Source organism: Panthera leo, chromosome A2, assembly GCF_018350215.1.
Source record: "Panthera leo isolate Ple1 chromosome A2, P.leo_Ple1_pat1.1, whole genome shotgun sequence".
NCBI lineage: Eukaryota > Metazoa > Chordata > Mammalia > Carnivora > Felidae > Panthera > Panthera leo.
The window spans coordinates 152,153,276-152,168,303 of NC_056680.1; positions in this window are offsets into that span (position 1 = coordinate 152,153,276).

The window sequence follows — 15,028 nt, forward strand, 5'->3', positions numbered from 1 at the left end:
TCAATAAGGGATAAAGCTTTGCCTCACTCTGATACAGGAGGCTTAGGGGAGAGGGACCAGCGAGGACCTAGGGAAGGGGGCATCAAGGAGCAGCACTGCATAAGAAGATCTAAAGGCTCCTGGGTGTCCCCGTCGGTAGTGCATCTGACTTCGGCTCAGGTCATGATCTCACAGTCCATGGGTTCAAGTCCCATGTCAGGCTCTGTGCTGACAGCTCAGAACCTGGAGCCTGCTTCCAATTCTGTGTCTCCCTCTCTCCCTGCCCCTTCCCACTTGTGCTCTGTCTCTCTCTCAAAAATAAACATTAAAAAAAAGAAAAGAAAAAGAAGATCTTAGAAGACCTCAGAGGACACCGGGATGCAGGAAGCCTGGTCACAGACTGAGGCTGTGCTGCTGCTGTGATGCTATTACATATACCCTGGTCGTGTGAGGCCCTGAAACCCAACTATTGCTCCCACTGCCTCTGACCAAGAACTTTAACAGACCATGGACTGGAGGAGCCATGCCCGTCGTTGTCAGCACACCTATTCTGATGAAAAGATCCATCCAAAGCAGCCCCATCCTAAAAACAGGGGAGTGATTTGGTTACAACACCCAATTAAACAGTTTTTGGGGGAGGGAGGGGGGAAGGAGGGAGGAAGAGACCTGGTAAACAGCCCTTCCTATCTTGATGCATTGGGAAGAACTGAAGCAACTTACAAAACACTTAAAGAAAACCAGAAGCTATTTCACAACAACATCAAGTATAAATAGGCAATAGACATACAATCTCCACAGATGTGGATCTGGATCTGGACATCAGGGATTAGTTATATAGAGGTGGTAACTATCCTTCGGGAAGGGAGTACAATAGCATCATCTTTCTTGTTTTAAATGTTTATTTATTTTTTGAGGGAGAGACACACACACAGAGTGTGAGTGGGGGAGGGGCAGAGAGAGAGAGGGAGATACAGAATCCAAAGCGGGCTCTAGGCTCTGAGTTGTCAGCAAAGAGCCCCACACGGGGCTAGAACTCACAAACCGTGAGATGAGACCCGAGCCGAAGATGGATGCTCAACCAACTGAGCCACCCAGGTGCCCCCATCTTTCTTTTTTTTTTTTAAGTTTATTTTTATTTTGAGAGAAAGAATGAGCAGAGGAGGGCAGAGAGAGAGGGAGAGAGAGAATCCCAAGCAGGCTCTGCACTGTCAGCCCAAAGCCTGACACAGGGCTCGAACTCACAATCCATGAGATCATGACCGAAGCCAAAATCAAGGGTCAGATGCTTAACTGACTGAGCCACCCAGGCACCATCCCCCCAAGTACCATCCTTCCAATACAAATAATAACCAATAAAAATGCAGTCTCTTTGTACAGATGGTTTGATTTGGGAAGGTAAAAACATTCTGCATATCCTTTTCACTTACTGCTATGGAAGAAAAGACAGGGTTCTTGCCATATTTGAAGGTAAAAGATGCAGAGAGTTTAGCAGTGTTTAAGCCAAGAGGACCATGTAGTGAAACCATACTGGAAACCAAATATGAAAAACAGAAGTAGAAATATTCTGGTTGAAAGTAGAGGAGAGTTAGGATAAAACCCTGGCCATTCATACCCATTCATGCCTTGAAATATGGAATCTTAACATTCTGGACCCTAGGTGAGATATTACTTTATAGATGAAGACATGCTCTAAATTGTATTGTTGGTTATCATAAAAGTAGGGCCAGGATGTGTCTTGCCTTTCTCTCCTTCCTTACCTAGTTGTCTCCTGGGAGTGTGGGGCTTTGGAGTGATGCCTCAGACATGTCAAGTGCCACATTTTTCTCAAACCACTTAGCAGAGAGTGAGGGTCAGGGCTATTATTTATTCACTGGTCTCTTGGCTATCTTTATCTCCCACCTTAAGCCACTGTCATGTGGACCACCTCCCTCAGATTTTCCATTCCATCTCGGTGTTATTATCATATTCCTGACATATTCTCACTGCACCTACAAAAAAAGAAGGAGTAGTAGCTTTGTCTGTAGTGGTTTCACTGTCAGCAAAAGCCCTGGGGCTGAGACGTCTCTCTTCTTTCCTCATAACAGCTGATGGTAAATAGCAAACCTGCATTAGTGCCGCTTAAATGTTCTGGAAATCTGTAATTACAACAGGTGTCCCATGGGATTCTTATGCACAAAATATGTGAGGACCATGTGTCTAATTTTCCTTAGAACAATATTAGTTTCCTCCTCTCTTCACAGCGAAGGAAGTGATTTAAAGCATTTAAAAAAATGAATATTGAGGGGCACCTGGGTGGCTCAGTCAGTTAAGCATCCCACTTTTGGTTTCGGCTCGGGTCATGATCTCATGATTCGTGAGTTTGAGCCCAGCTCTGGGCTGACAGCACAGAGCCTACTTGGGATTCTCTCTCTCTCTCCCTCTCTCTCTGCGCCTCCCCAGCTGGCGCTTGCATGCACGCATGCACGCACAAGTACAAACACACCCGCTCTCTCTCAAAATAAATAAACATTTAAAATAAATAAATAAAAGTGAATACTGAAAAGGGGCACCTGAGTGGCTCAGTCGGTTGAGCGTCTGACTTCGGCTCAGGTCATGATCTCACAGTTTGTGGGTTCAGGCCCCGCATCAGGCTCTGTGCAGACAGCTCAGAGCCTGAAGCCTGCTTCCGTCCCGTGTCTCCCTCTCTCTCTCTCTGCCTCTCCCCTGCTCACGCTCTCTCTCTCTCTCCCTCTCTCTCTCAAAAATAAACATTTAAAAAAAATGAATATTGAATTCCCAGAACATAAAGACAGAGAAATTTATTTGCTCATGACCAAACCAAAATAATGAAAATTATTTTTGAATTAACCACCTCCCAGGATTCCTGTTCCCCATCACTCCCTTCCCTGAATGGACACTCCAGACCTGGAGGTCAGTGAAAATTCTATGTGTCCAATAATGTATTAGCTTTGGAGACTCAAATGATCTCCAAGGAGCACTTACTCCAGTGCTGCCCATGATCAGAAACAAAGCAATGTGGAATCGTCCAAATCCAATGGTCTCCACGGCGTCTTCCACGGTGAATGTCTTTGACTCTAACAAGGAAGGGCAGAGTGAGAGAAATAGCCTCTGTGAAAAGAGAACGTATGTGGAGGATTGCCACTAATAATGAGGAGGAAGGTATTGAGAAACCAGTCCGTTTTTATAAAAACTAGTAAATACGGGGTGGGATGGGGGGGGGGCGGTTTAAGCAGCAGCTTCAGGATATGAGACTTCCATGATCCTCTTACCTTTTGGCTGTGGTTCTGGGGTCTCCAGGCTCAGCTTCTGGAGGCTAATGATGGTGACCGGCTCTGTCTGCTTGGTTGCCATGTTCTAAATGGTCTAAATTTCCCACACAGCTTCCCTGATGGAAGCAGGAGAGGGAAGAAGAAAAATATGTAATAGAGTACACATTTGCCTTTAATCTACACAGAAAATCTATGAGGTAGGTATTCTAACTTCTCCCCAAATGAGAAGCCTGAGACATGGAGAGGTCAAATGGCCAAAGGAGACTATTGGGCCCCAGTGGCTAGTAATCAACCCTGAGTCAGGGGCCAGGGGAGCTCTGAACAACTTGGACAATAGCATCCTCTAACTGGGAGTGAAGATGGCCTTTGCCACAGGGCAATAATCACAGTAGGCAGAGCTTTACATTCCCATAGATCTTGTGGTTTATAGTGTGCTTTCTATGCAACATTTTCATTTCATTCTGCTGGAAACCCAGGAGCACTTCTGTTTGTCAGCCCCCTCCCCCTTTATGTATTTAGCCCAAAGGATTCTTAACTCTAAAAATCAAAAGAAAAATAAAACAAAGAAAGCTCACTATCAACTTAATGAAATCTTTTCCAAATGACTTTAAGACATGGTAATTTAACTCTACATCCCTTGCGGGATACATGGAAATCCTAACCTGTTCTCAGTAATTAGATTGTTACTAATAATACTGGTATCCTTATTTGGATACTAGTATGTATTGTAGGAGAAAGCAAGTAGTAATTATATTATTAGGAACCAAGACTTTTGGTGTAAAAGATACAAAAATTAAAGAAGTTATATAAAAACCTTATAATCCTAACTTTAAATTGGAAATACCAATATGAATTCACTATGTATTTTGTATACATATATATATATCTCCTAATATTATCCACTGGAAGAGCCTGGAAAAGATGACTAATAAGCACTCCTAGAGCCCAGATTGTTTTCTTTCCTATTTCCCATTAAAAGAAACCCTGGTGCCTTAGATAAATGGCTAATTCTGGATCTGGGACAGGAAATGTGTAAATTGAGCCTGGAACATCTTGTCATACCAGACAGCAAGGAAGGTATCAAACACTCCTGGGGCTGTGACAAAAGATTACAAGATTCAACTTGAAAAGGCTCCCAAGGGCCAAAGATGGGACAATTTAAGCATCAAGAAGAATAATGACTGCAAAGAATTGAAACACATCAAAGATATCAAAATCCATTGTTCACAGCAACACTAAAATGAAAATCTCACAGATCACCTTTGATACTAAGAAACCAACTCATTATTCTGAAAACTAGTAAATGTCTTGTCTTTCTTGTGTAAGTTGTTTGTACTTCAAGAGAACCAAACAGTTTGTTAAAGAAAATTGTTTTTTTTTTAATTTTACCTAATACATGCAGAAAAAAAAAAGGATGAATGGAATTAAGTTATGATTTTACAACTCAGTGAAATCATGGATCTAGGCAATGATTACCAGTGGCTGATAAATTACTAGGTGAAAGGCTGATGAAAAGATGGATAAGAGATAGATAAGACTGATAACACCCGTAGCCATGGAAAAATCTTAATGCTGGGGTGCCTGGGTGTCTCTGTTGGTTAAGCATTGGACTCTTGATTTCCACTTAGGTCATGATGTCACTGTTCATGAGATGGAGCCCTGTATTGGGTTCCGTGATTCTCTCTCTTCCCTCTCTGCCTCCCCCTTCCCCCAGCTCTCTCTCTTTCACACACATAAAATAAATAAATACACTTAAAAAAAAAACAGAAAAATCTTAATGCTGCTGAGAGACAGTCAGATATCACGTGGTCCTGATGAGATGCAATAGGACGGAAGTGTACAACATCACCTGTGATGTACTCTCCTAAGAAGAAATTGAACCAGAATCTGATCAAGCCTCTACCTCTACCAGTTTATGCAGGAGATGAAGAAGAAGCTCATTAGACCATACCATGTGGATGCGATAAAACAAAATCCAGTATGTGGGAAGTTGTATAAGATAAGTGACCTAACTTCTTCAATGAAGAAATGGCAAGCTAAAAAGAGGAAAGGGGAAATTGTAGACTAAAACAAAAGTGACAAATCAACCAAATAAATGAGTTGATCTTATCTGGATCCTCAGTCAAATAAACTGACTATAAAACAGCAACAACCAAGAGAATGAGAGGAAAAAGCGATGAGAGGAAAATCAGGGCAATGTCAACAAGCATGAAAGTTGGATGATATCAAGGAATTTCTGATGACGCCATTAGGTGGGACAATGATCTTACGGCTATGGCAGAAAAAAAGAATCCTTACATCGTAGGGATATGTATACTAAATATTTAGGGACAAAATGATGTGATGGCTGGGATTTGTTTTAAAATAATTCAATAGTAGGGTGGGAGAGGGTGCATAAGAAGTAGATGGGCATATAGAAGAATAAAGAATGGCCGTATGTGGAAAATTATTGAAGGAGGGTGATTGGTTCATTGGGGTTCATTTAATATCTGCCTTTGAAGATGTGTAATATTTTTCGAAATAAATAGTTCAAAAAGTGGAGTTCTAAGATTTTAAAATAACTTTTCCAATGTCAGACCACTAGTAAATAGCAGGATCAGAACTCAAACCAAGGTATTTTTTCCCCAGCATAAAGAACTAGCCACAAACCAGTTTGTAGCCACATATCAAGGTCATTTAAGTTGGCTAAAGGCCAGCTCTGTATCTTGTATTGCATGGACTCCTGTAAAGACGGTGAAAGAAGGTCTGATATGTTCTCTGCCCTAAGGAGTCCTTATTCTAGTTGGGGACACCAAAGATACACATCAAAACAACTGTACTGTAATGTAGCTATTATTTATTTTCCTAAAATGCTGTCACAGAGACACAAATATTCCCAGATGAGAGAGAGATCAATAATGCTCAGAAGTAAGTCCATGAAATCCTCTTTCTCAAAGGAAAACATGAAAAGTTCAAAAAGCTGTTACTTTCCCACAGTGGAAAAAGTAAAAAATAATTGGCCTCTCAGCCCATGTAAGAGCCTGAAAATCATTCAGACAGACTGTTCTGGAACTACCGCTCCCTTTCCAGACTTTGTCCAAACACCCTTTGGAGAAGTGCTCTTTATCTGGTAACTTTTATAATGAAGTAGTTAGCGGAAAAATCCCCTTCTTTTGATTATAAAAAGGACTTCTATACACATCAAAAATTGGCTATGACTAACACACTTACAATTTGGAAGATGAACAAGTAACAGATTTAACTTAATCAAAATTTGAAAACAAGACCATTCCATGAGAATGGCATAGTGGTGATGATTGTACAACCTTGTGACTGTACTAAAATTCACTAAATTATATGCTTTAAAATGGTAAGTTTTATTGCATGCAAATCACATCATTTTTTTTTTCTAAAAAACAGTAATGCAAATCATAGCAGCAGACTTAAAAATCAAAAGTGATTCAGGCCATTTATAGTCTTAGAGAATAAAACCATTTAGTTGGGTGGGAAAATAATCTTTTAAATCCCAGTAAGTTCATTTTAAGTTCAGTTACAAATAAAATGCTTAACAATAAGCTCAATCTTCAATCTTCAATCAACACTTAATCTCTCCTACGAGTCAAGTTTTACGACTTCTCATAGCAATCAAAACATGTTTTACAATTTTAACCATCACAAAGGCTTATGTTTTAGAAGAGTAATAAAACAACCTCTAGCAATTCTCCTTTTCGTAGTGAGTGGCAAGAAAAGACACACAGGAAATCTGTTTTTTACTGAGCAGAGCAAGTTTTAATTCATATGCTTTAACCTGATTAGATCATTCCGGGGGTCATAAATATCCTACATTCCTCCATTTTCTTATCAGCAAAGAGAAGCGATTCATCATGGAGGACCTGGAAAAAGGTATTAGGTCCAAGATAATTACTTCACAGCTTTCGTGAATGAAAACTGATCCCAGTAAGGGAGATTCACATCCGTGATTTCATTCTTTTTTCAAGATTTTATTTTTGGGGAGGGGCCAAGACGGCAGAATAGCCCAGAAGCTTTTTTGTGTGCCTCTCGCCCCTAAAATGCAACCAGATCAACACTAAACCATCTTGCACACCCAGAAAACTAATTTGAGGCTTAACACAACAATCTACACCACCTGAACCACAGAACTTGGCAGGTACCTGGTGCAGAGAGGTGAGGGGGGCGGGGAGAGAAGCTGCAAGGGCAGGGAGCGGTTTTTGCTCAAAGAGAAGGGGGGAGAGTACGGAAAAAGCACCCCACCCCCACCCCGTCCCACCGAAAGAAGCTGGAAAGAAAAAAGGAGAAGTGGAAACAGCCATGTAGGTCTGAACCAAAAAGGGAGAAAGGAGAGGGTTTAAATTCCATTAAGACTCTATACACTGGGAGAGCACAGAGTGTGAAACTCTGCAGCTCCATACGTGGCACAGCTCTGGTGGGAAGGGTGAATTCCCAGGAGTAGAGAGCAAGGTCCGAGGGGTCCTCAGGTCACACAGGGAGTGGCGGTTCCCCTGTTGGGAGGACATTTGAAAGAAGCTGTGCAGCCTCCCCACAGGCTAAGGTCCCAGCAGACCCTGGAGAAGAGCCACATTCGCTGGTGCTGGAATAAGGACATTGAGGGTGAAGACTGGCACCCGGTGTGTGTTGTGATGCTCCATAATCCCTGCAGCGCTGCGGCTACACAATGGCATGAGCTTTTTCTGGGGGTGGGATGGCACCCAGCCGCAGTCTCTGGGCATCGGCAGCAGGGCAGTCCTGTGAACGTTCCTGGGTGTGGCTGGCACCAGGCCATTGCTCAGGAGACCCTCCCCCAGAGGATCCGAGCCGATCAAAGCTACAGTCCCTCAGAAGGGAGGAAACACAGCCGCATCTGAGATAAAACTCAGGAGGCAGGTGCCACCTGGCAGCCTGGCGGCTTGGTCACCGACAGCGTAGAAGCAGGGAGTGGACGGAAGCGGGAGACAAAGGCGGGGTGCTTGATTGCCAGTGGGGGAGAGCACAGAGTTCCGATACTACAGACTGGGTACCTGGGTGATGCCATTTCACCCGCCCCGCCCCATGCATGTGCCTACACACCTAGATACGCCACAGCAATCCACTCCAAAAGCTAACCAGCGCCATCTAGTGGAGGTGGAGCTGTTATAGTAAACCCCGCCCAACCGGGCCAACAGTGCTCTTGACAACGCAAGTCTCTCCACCTGCTTAGTTTACGGAGGATTAAGTGCTTCATTGCTTGACTTCTATGGGAAATCGGAGGTAATTTCCTATTTCATTCTGTTCACTGGTCTTTTTTTCAGTTTTTTTTTCTTTTTCTTTTCTTATTCTTGAATACAGAAAGAAAAAATTTATTATCTTCCATTTTTATTACAAGACTGTTCTTTATTTTTCTCTACTCTATTTTTTACTTTTTTGTACAATTTTTAAAATTCTATTCAACTTTCATCATTTCATCTTATTCTATTTTATCGTATTCATTTTTCAAATTTTCAAACATTTTGTGTTTTTCTTTTCTTATCTTTCCTTTCTTTCTCTAATCTACCAAGCCTCTTCCAACAACCAGACCAAAACGCACCTAGGATCTAGCATCCTTTCTTTGATTTCTTTGTGTTGTTTTTAATTTTTAATTTTTATTTTTTTCACTTTATTAATTCCTTTTCTTCCTTCAAAATGACAAAACAAAGGAATTCGCCCAAAAAGAAAGAACAGGAAGAAATGACAGCCAGGGACTTAATCAACACAGATACAACAAGATGTCTGAACCAGAATTTAGAATCATGATATTAAGAATACTAGCTGGGGTTGAAAATAGATTAGAATCCCTTTTTGCAGAGATAAAAGAAGTAAAAGCTAGTCAGGATGAAATGAAAAATTCTATAACTGAGCTGCAATCTCAAATGGATGTTGGCAGCAAGGATGGATGAGGCAGAGCAGCAAATGAGCAATATACAGGACAAACTTATGGAGAATAATGAAGCAGAAAAAAAGAGGGAAACTAAGGCAAAAGAGCAAGAAATAAGAATTACAGAACTCAGTGACTCATTAAAAAGGAATAACATCAGAATCTTAGGGGTCCCAGAAGATTATGAGAGAGAAAAAGAGGTAGAAAATTTATGTGAGCAAATCATGGCAGAAAATGTTCCTACCCTGGGGAAAGACACAGACATCAAAATCCAGGAAGCACAGAGAACTCCCATTAGATTCAACAAAAACCAACCATCAACAAGGCATATCATAGTCAAATTCACAAAATACTCAGGCAAGGAAAGAATCATGAAAGCAGTAAGGGGGAAAAAAGTCCCTAACCTATAAGGGAAGACAGATCAGGTTTGCAGCAAACCTATCCACAGAAACTTGGGAGGCCAGAAAGGAGTGGCCTTTTCTTGGGAGGCCGGAAAGGATATATTCAATGTGCTGAATCAGAAAAATATGCAGTTGAGAATTCTTTATCCAGTAAGGCTGTCATTCAAAATAGAAGGAGAGATAAAGAGTTTCCCAGATAAACAAAAATTAAAGGAGTTCATGACCACTAAACCAGCCCTGCAAGAAATTTTAAGGGGGACTCTCTAAGGGGAGAAAAGACCAAAAAAAAAAAAAAAGACCAAAAGTAAAAAGACTAGAAAGGACCAGAGAACACCACTAGAAACTCCAACTCTATAGGCAACATAATGGCATTAAATTCCTATCCTTCAGTACTCACTCTAAACATCAATGGTCTAAACGCTCCAATAAAAAGACATAGGGTAACAGAATGGGTAAGAAAACAAGATCCATCTATATGCTGTTTATAAGAGACCCATTTTAGACCTAAAGTCACCTTTAGAATGAAAATAAGGAGATGGAGAACCATCTATCATCCTAATGGTCACCAAAAGAAAGCCAGAGTAGCCATACTTATATCAGACAATCTAGATTTTAAAATAAAGTTTGTAAAAAGAGATGAAGAAGGGCATTACGTTATAATTAAGGGATCTATCCACTAAGTAGACCTAACAATTGTAAACATTTATGCTTTAAACATGAAGCGCCCAAATATATAAATCAGTTAATCACAAACATCAAGAAACTCATTGATAATAATACCATAATAGTAGGGGATTAACATCCCACTTACAACAATGGACAGGTCGTCTAAACAAAGGGAACAATGGCTTTGAATGACACACTGGACCAGATGGACTTAACAGATATATTCAGAACATTTCATCCTAAAGCAGCTGAATATACATTCTTCTCGAGTGTACATGGAACATTATCCAGAATAGATCCCATACTGGGGCACAAATCAGCCCTTAGCAAGTACAAAAAGGTCGAGATCATACCGTGCATATTTTCAGACCACAACGCTATGAAACTCAAAATCAACCACAAGAAAAATTTTGGAATGATAACAAATACTTGGAGACTAAACAATATCCTACTAAAAAATAAATGGGCTAAGCAAGAAGTTAAAGAGGAAATTAAAAAGCACATGGAAGCCAATGAAAATGATAACACCACAGCCCCAAATCTCTGGGACTCAGCAAAGGCAGTCATAAGAGGGAAGTATATAGCAATCCTGGCCTTCCTAAAAAAGGAAGAAAGTTCTCAAATACACAACCTGAGAGCTGAATACACCTCAAAGAGCTGGAAAAAGAACAGCAAATAAAACCTCAAACCAGCATAAGACAAAGACAGGAAATAATAAAGATGAGAGCAGAAATCAATGCTATCAAAATAAAACAAAACAGAACAGATCAATGAAACCAGGAGCTGGTTCTTTGAAAGAATTAACAAAATTGATAAACCTCTAGCCAGTGTGATCAAAAAGAAAAAGGAAAGGACCCAAATAAATAAAATCAAGAATGAAAAAGGAGAGATCACAACCAACACAGCAGAAATAAAAACAATAATAAGAGAATATTATAAGAAATTATAGGCCAATAAAATGGAAAATCTGGAAGAAATGGACAAATTCCTAGACATATAAACTACCAAAACTGAAATAGGAAGAAATAGACAATTTGAACAGACCCACAACCAGTAAAGAAATTGAATTAGTCATCAAAAATCTCGCAAAAAAACAGAGTCCAGGGCCAGATGGCTTTCCAGGGGAATTCTACCAAACATTTAAAGAAGAGTTAACACCTATTCTTTTGAAGCTGTTCCAAAAAATAGAAATGGAAGGAAAACTTCCAAACTCATTCTATGAAACCAGCATTACCTTGATTCCAAAACCAGACAAAGACCCCACTAAAAAGGAGAACTACAGACCAATTTCCCTGATGAACGTGGATGCAAAAATCCTCAACAAGATACTAGCCAACCGGATCCAACAATACATTAAAAGCATTATTCACCATTGTAAGTGGGATTTATACCTGGGATATAGAGCTGGTTCACTATCCACAAATCAATCAACGTGATACATCACATTAATAAAAGAAAGGGCCAGAACCACATGATCCTCTCAATAGATGCAGAGAAAGCATTTGACAAAATACAGCATCCTTTCTTGATAAAAACCCTAAAGAAAGTAGGGATAGAAAGATCATACCTCGAGATCATAAAAGCCATACATGAAAGACCCACCACTAATTATCATCCTCAATGGGGAAAAACTGAGAGCTTTCCCCCTAAGGTCAGGAACAAGACAGGGATGTCCACTCTCGCCACTATTATTCAACATAGTATTGGAAGTCTTAGCCTCAGCAATCAGACAACACAAATGAATAAAAGGCATCCAAGTTGGCCAGGAGGAAGTCAAACTTTTACTCTTCGCAGATGACATCATACTCTATATGAAAAACCCAAAAGATTCCACCAAAAAACTGCTACAACTGATCCATGAATTCAGCAAAGTTGAAGGATATAAAATCAATGCACATAAATTGGTTGCATTCCTATACATCAATAATGAAGCAACAGAAAGACAAACAAGGAATATATCCCATTTACAATTGCACCAAAAACCATAAAATATATAGGAATAAACATAACCAAGATGTGGAAAATATACAGACTGACAACTAGAGAAAGCTTATGAAAGAAATTGAAGAAGACACAAAAAAATGGAAAAACATTCCATGCTCTTGGATTGGAAGAATAAACATTGTTAAAATGTTGATACTACCCAAAGCAATCTACCTATTCAATGCAATCCCTATCCAAATAACACCAGCATTCTTCACAGAGCTACAAAAAAACAATCCTAAAATTTTTATGGAACCAGAAAAGACCCCAAATAGCCAAAGCAATCTTGAAAAGGGAGACTGAAGCTGGAGGCATCACAATCCCGGACTTCAAGACGTATTACAAAGCTGTAATCATCAAGACACTATGGTACTAGCACCAAAACAGACACTCAGACCAATGGAATGGAACAGAGAACTCAGCAATGGACCCACAAATGTATGGCCAACTAATCTTTGGCAAAGCAGGAAAGAATATCCAATGGAATAAAGACGGTCTCTTCAGCAAGTGGTGCTGGGAAAACTGGACAGCGACATCCAGAAAAATGAACCTGGAACACTTTCTTACACCATACACAAAAATAAACTCAAAACAGATGAAAGACCTAAATGTAAGACAGGAAATCAAAACCCTAGAGGAGAAAGCAGGCAAAAACCTCTTTGACCTCATCCACAGCAACCTCTAACTCAACATGTCTCTAGAGGCAAGGAAAACAAAAGCAAAAATGAACTCTTGGGACCTCATAAAAATAAAAATCTTCTGCTCAGCGAAGGAAATAATCAGCAAAACTAAAAGGCAACCGACAGACTAGGAGAAGATATTTGCAAATGACATATCAGATAAAGGGTTAGTACCCAAAATCTATAAAGAATTTATCAAACTCAACACCCAAAAAACAAATAATCCAGTGAAGAAATGGGCAAAAGACATCAATAGACACTTCTCCAAAGAAGACATCCTGATGGCCAACTAACACATGAAAAAATGCTCAACATCACGCATCATCAGGGAAATACAAATCAAAACCACCTCACACCTGTCAGAATGGCTAACATTAACAACTCAGGTAATGACAGATGTTGGCGAGGATGTAGAGAAAGAGGATATCTCTTGCACTGCTGGTGGGAATGCAAACTGGTGCAGCCACTCTGGAAAACAGTATGGAGGTTCCTCCAAAAATTAAAAATAGAACTACCCTACAACCCAGCAATTGCACTACTAGGTATTTACCCAAGGGATACAGGTGTGCTCTTTTGAAGGGGCACATGCACCCCCATGTTTACAGCAGTGCTATTGACAATAGCCAAAGTATGAAAAGAGCCCAAATGTCCATCAATGGATGCATGGATAAAAAAGATGTGGGGTGTGTGTGTGTGTATATAATGGAGTATATATAAAGATGTGTGTGTGTGTGTGTGTGTGTGTGTGTGTGTGTGTGTGTGTGTGTTAATGGAGTATTACTCGGCAATCAAAAAGAATAAAATCTTGCCATTTGCATCTACATGGATGGAACTGGAGGGTATTATGCTAAGTGAAATTAGAGAAAGACAAATATATGACTTCACTCATATGACAAATTTAAGATATGAAACAGATGAACATAAGGGAAGGGAAGCAAAAATCATATAAAAACAGGGAGGGGGACAAAACACAAGAGACTCTTAAATATGGAGAACAAACAGAAGGTTACTGGAAGGGTTGTGGGGGGCAGTGATGGGCTAAATGGGTAAGGGGCATTAAGGAATCTACTCCTGAAATCACTGTTGCACTATATGCTAACTATCTTGGATATAAATTAAACAAATTGTTTTTTTTAATAAGATTTTATTTTTAAGTAATCTCTACACCCAATGGGGGGCTCAAACTTACAACCCTGAGATCAAGAGTTTCACAGTCTACTAAGCCAGCCAGGCACCCCATATGATTTCATATTTTTCTTGATTGAAAGGGAGACTCATTTTGTTTCTATCATATAAATGAAACTAAAATGTAGCGTGATTTTAAGCCACCGATGAGAAAAAGAAAAGAGAATTCCTTGTGGTCATGACATTGGACTTCAAAACATAAAATCTTTGCATATAACACTTGGTCCTAAAGTGAGCAATATGTATATGGTCAAAAAAAAAAAAAAAAAAAAAGTTTGTTCATTCATTTTCAGGTTTAGAGTCAGCATTTGAAAAACTACATGGACTTGATTGTGGTTTCAGAACTGAATGAAAATGTTAATACCCTCAACAATGACTAAACTTATCCTTAAAAAAAGAGAGATGAAGTCAGTGAGGAAAGTTGGATGGATGGGGCGGCAGCCCACCCAAAAAAGCATGAGAACCGGAGCTCTAAGTATACTATTAGTAATCGCAAAAACAGCCAATAGAGTAACTAAAAATAAAAGGAAAAAAACAAGAACAATAACTTACCTAACGTGAAAATATGTACCCCCAGATGGTATACATTTTATATTTTACGTAGATATATGAAAATTCCATGACAGTGACTATCTTCGGGGCAAAGGAAGGAGAGCTTGGGATGCGGGTGAACCGGAATGAAAAAATGCATCCATATAAACCTACACCTTGTGCATGCCAGGCATTAGAGCGTGTCCGTGCTGCTGGAGGAGCTCCCACCAGCTTCCGAGGGCGGACTGTATACATCTCTTCCCAACTCTGTATTCAGTAACATCATGTTGGTAATTCAAAACCAGCCATGGTGAGACTATTTACACCAGAGAGATCGGCAAACACTACAAATCTAGGCACCACCCCCCTCTTCAACCCAATCTTTTTATTAAACACACCACTACCTCAAAGCCCCTATTCTTCCTTCCTTACCAGTGACTCTCAACC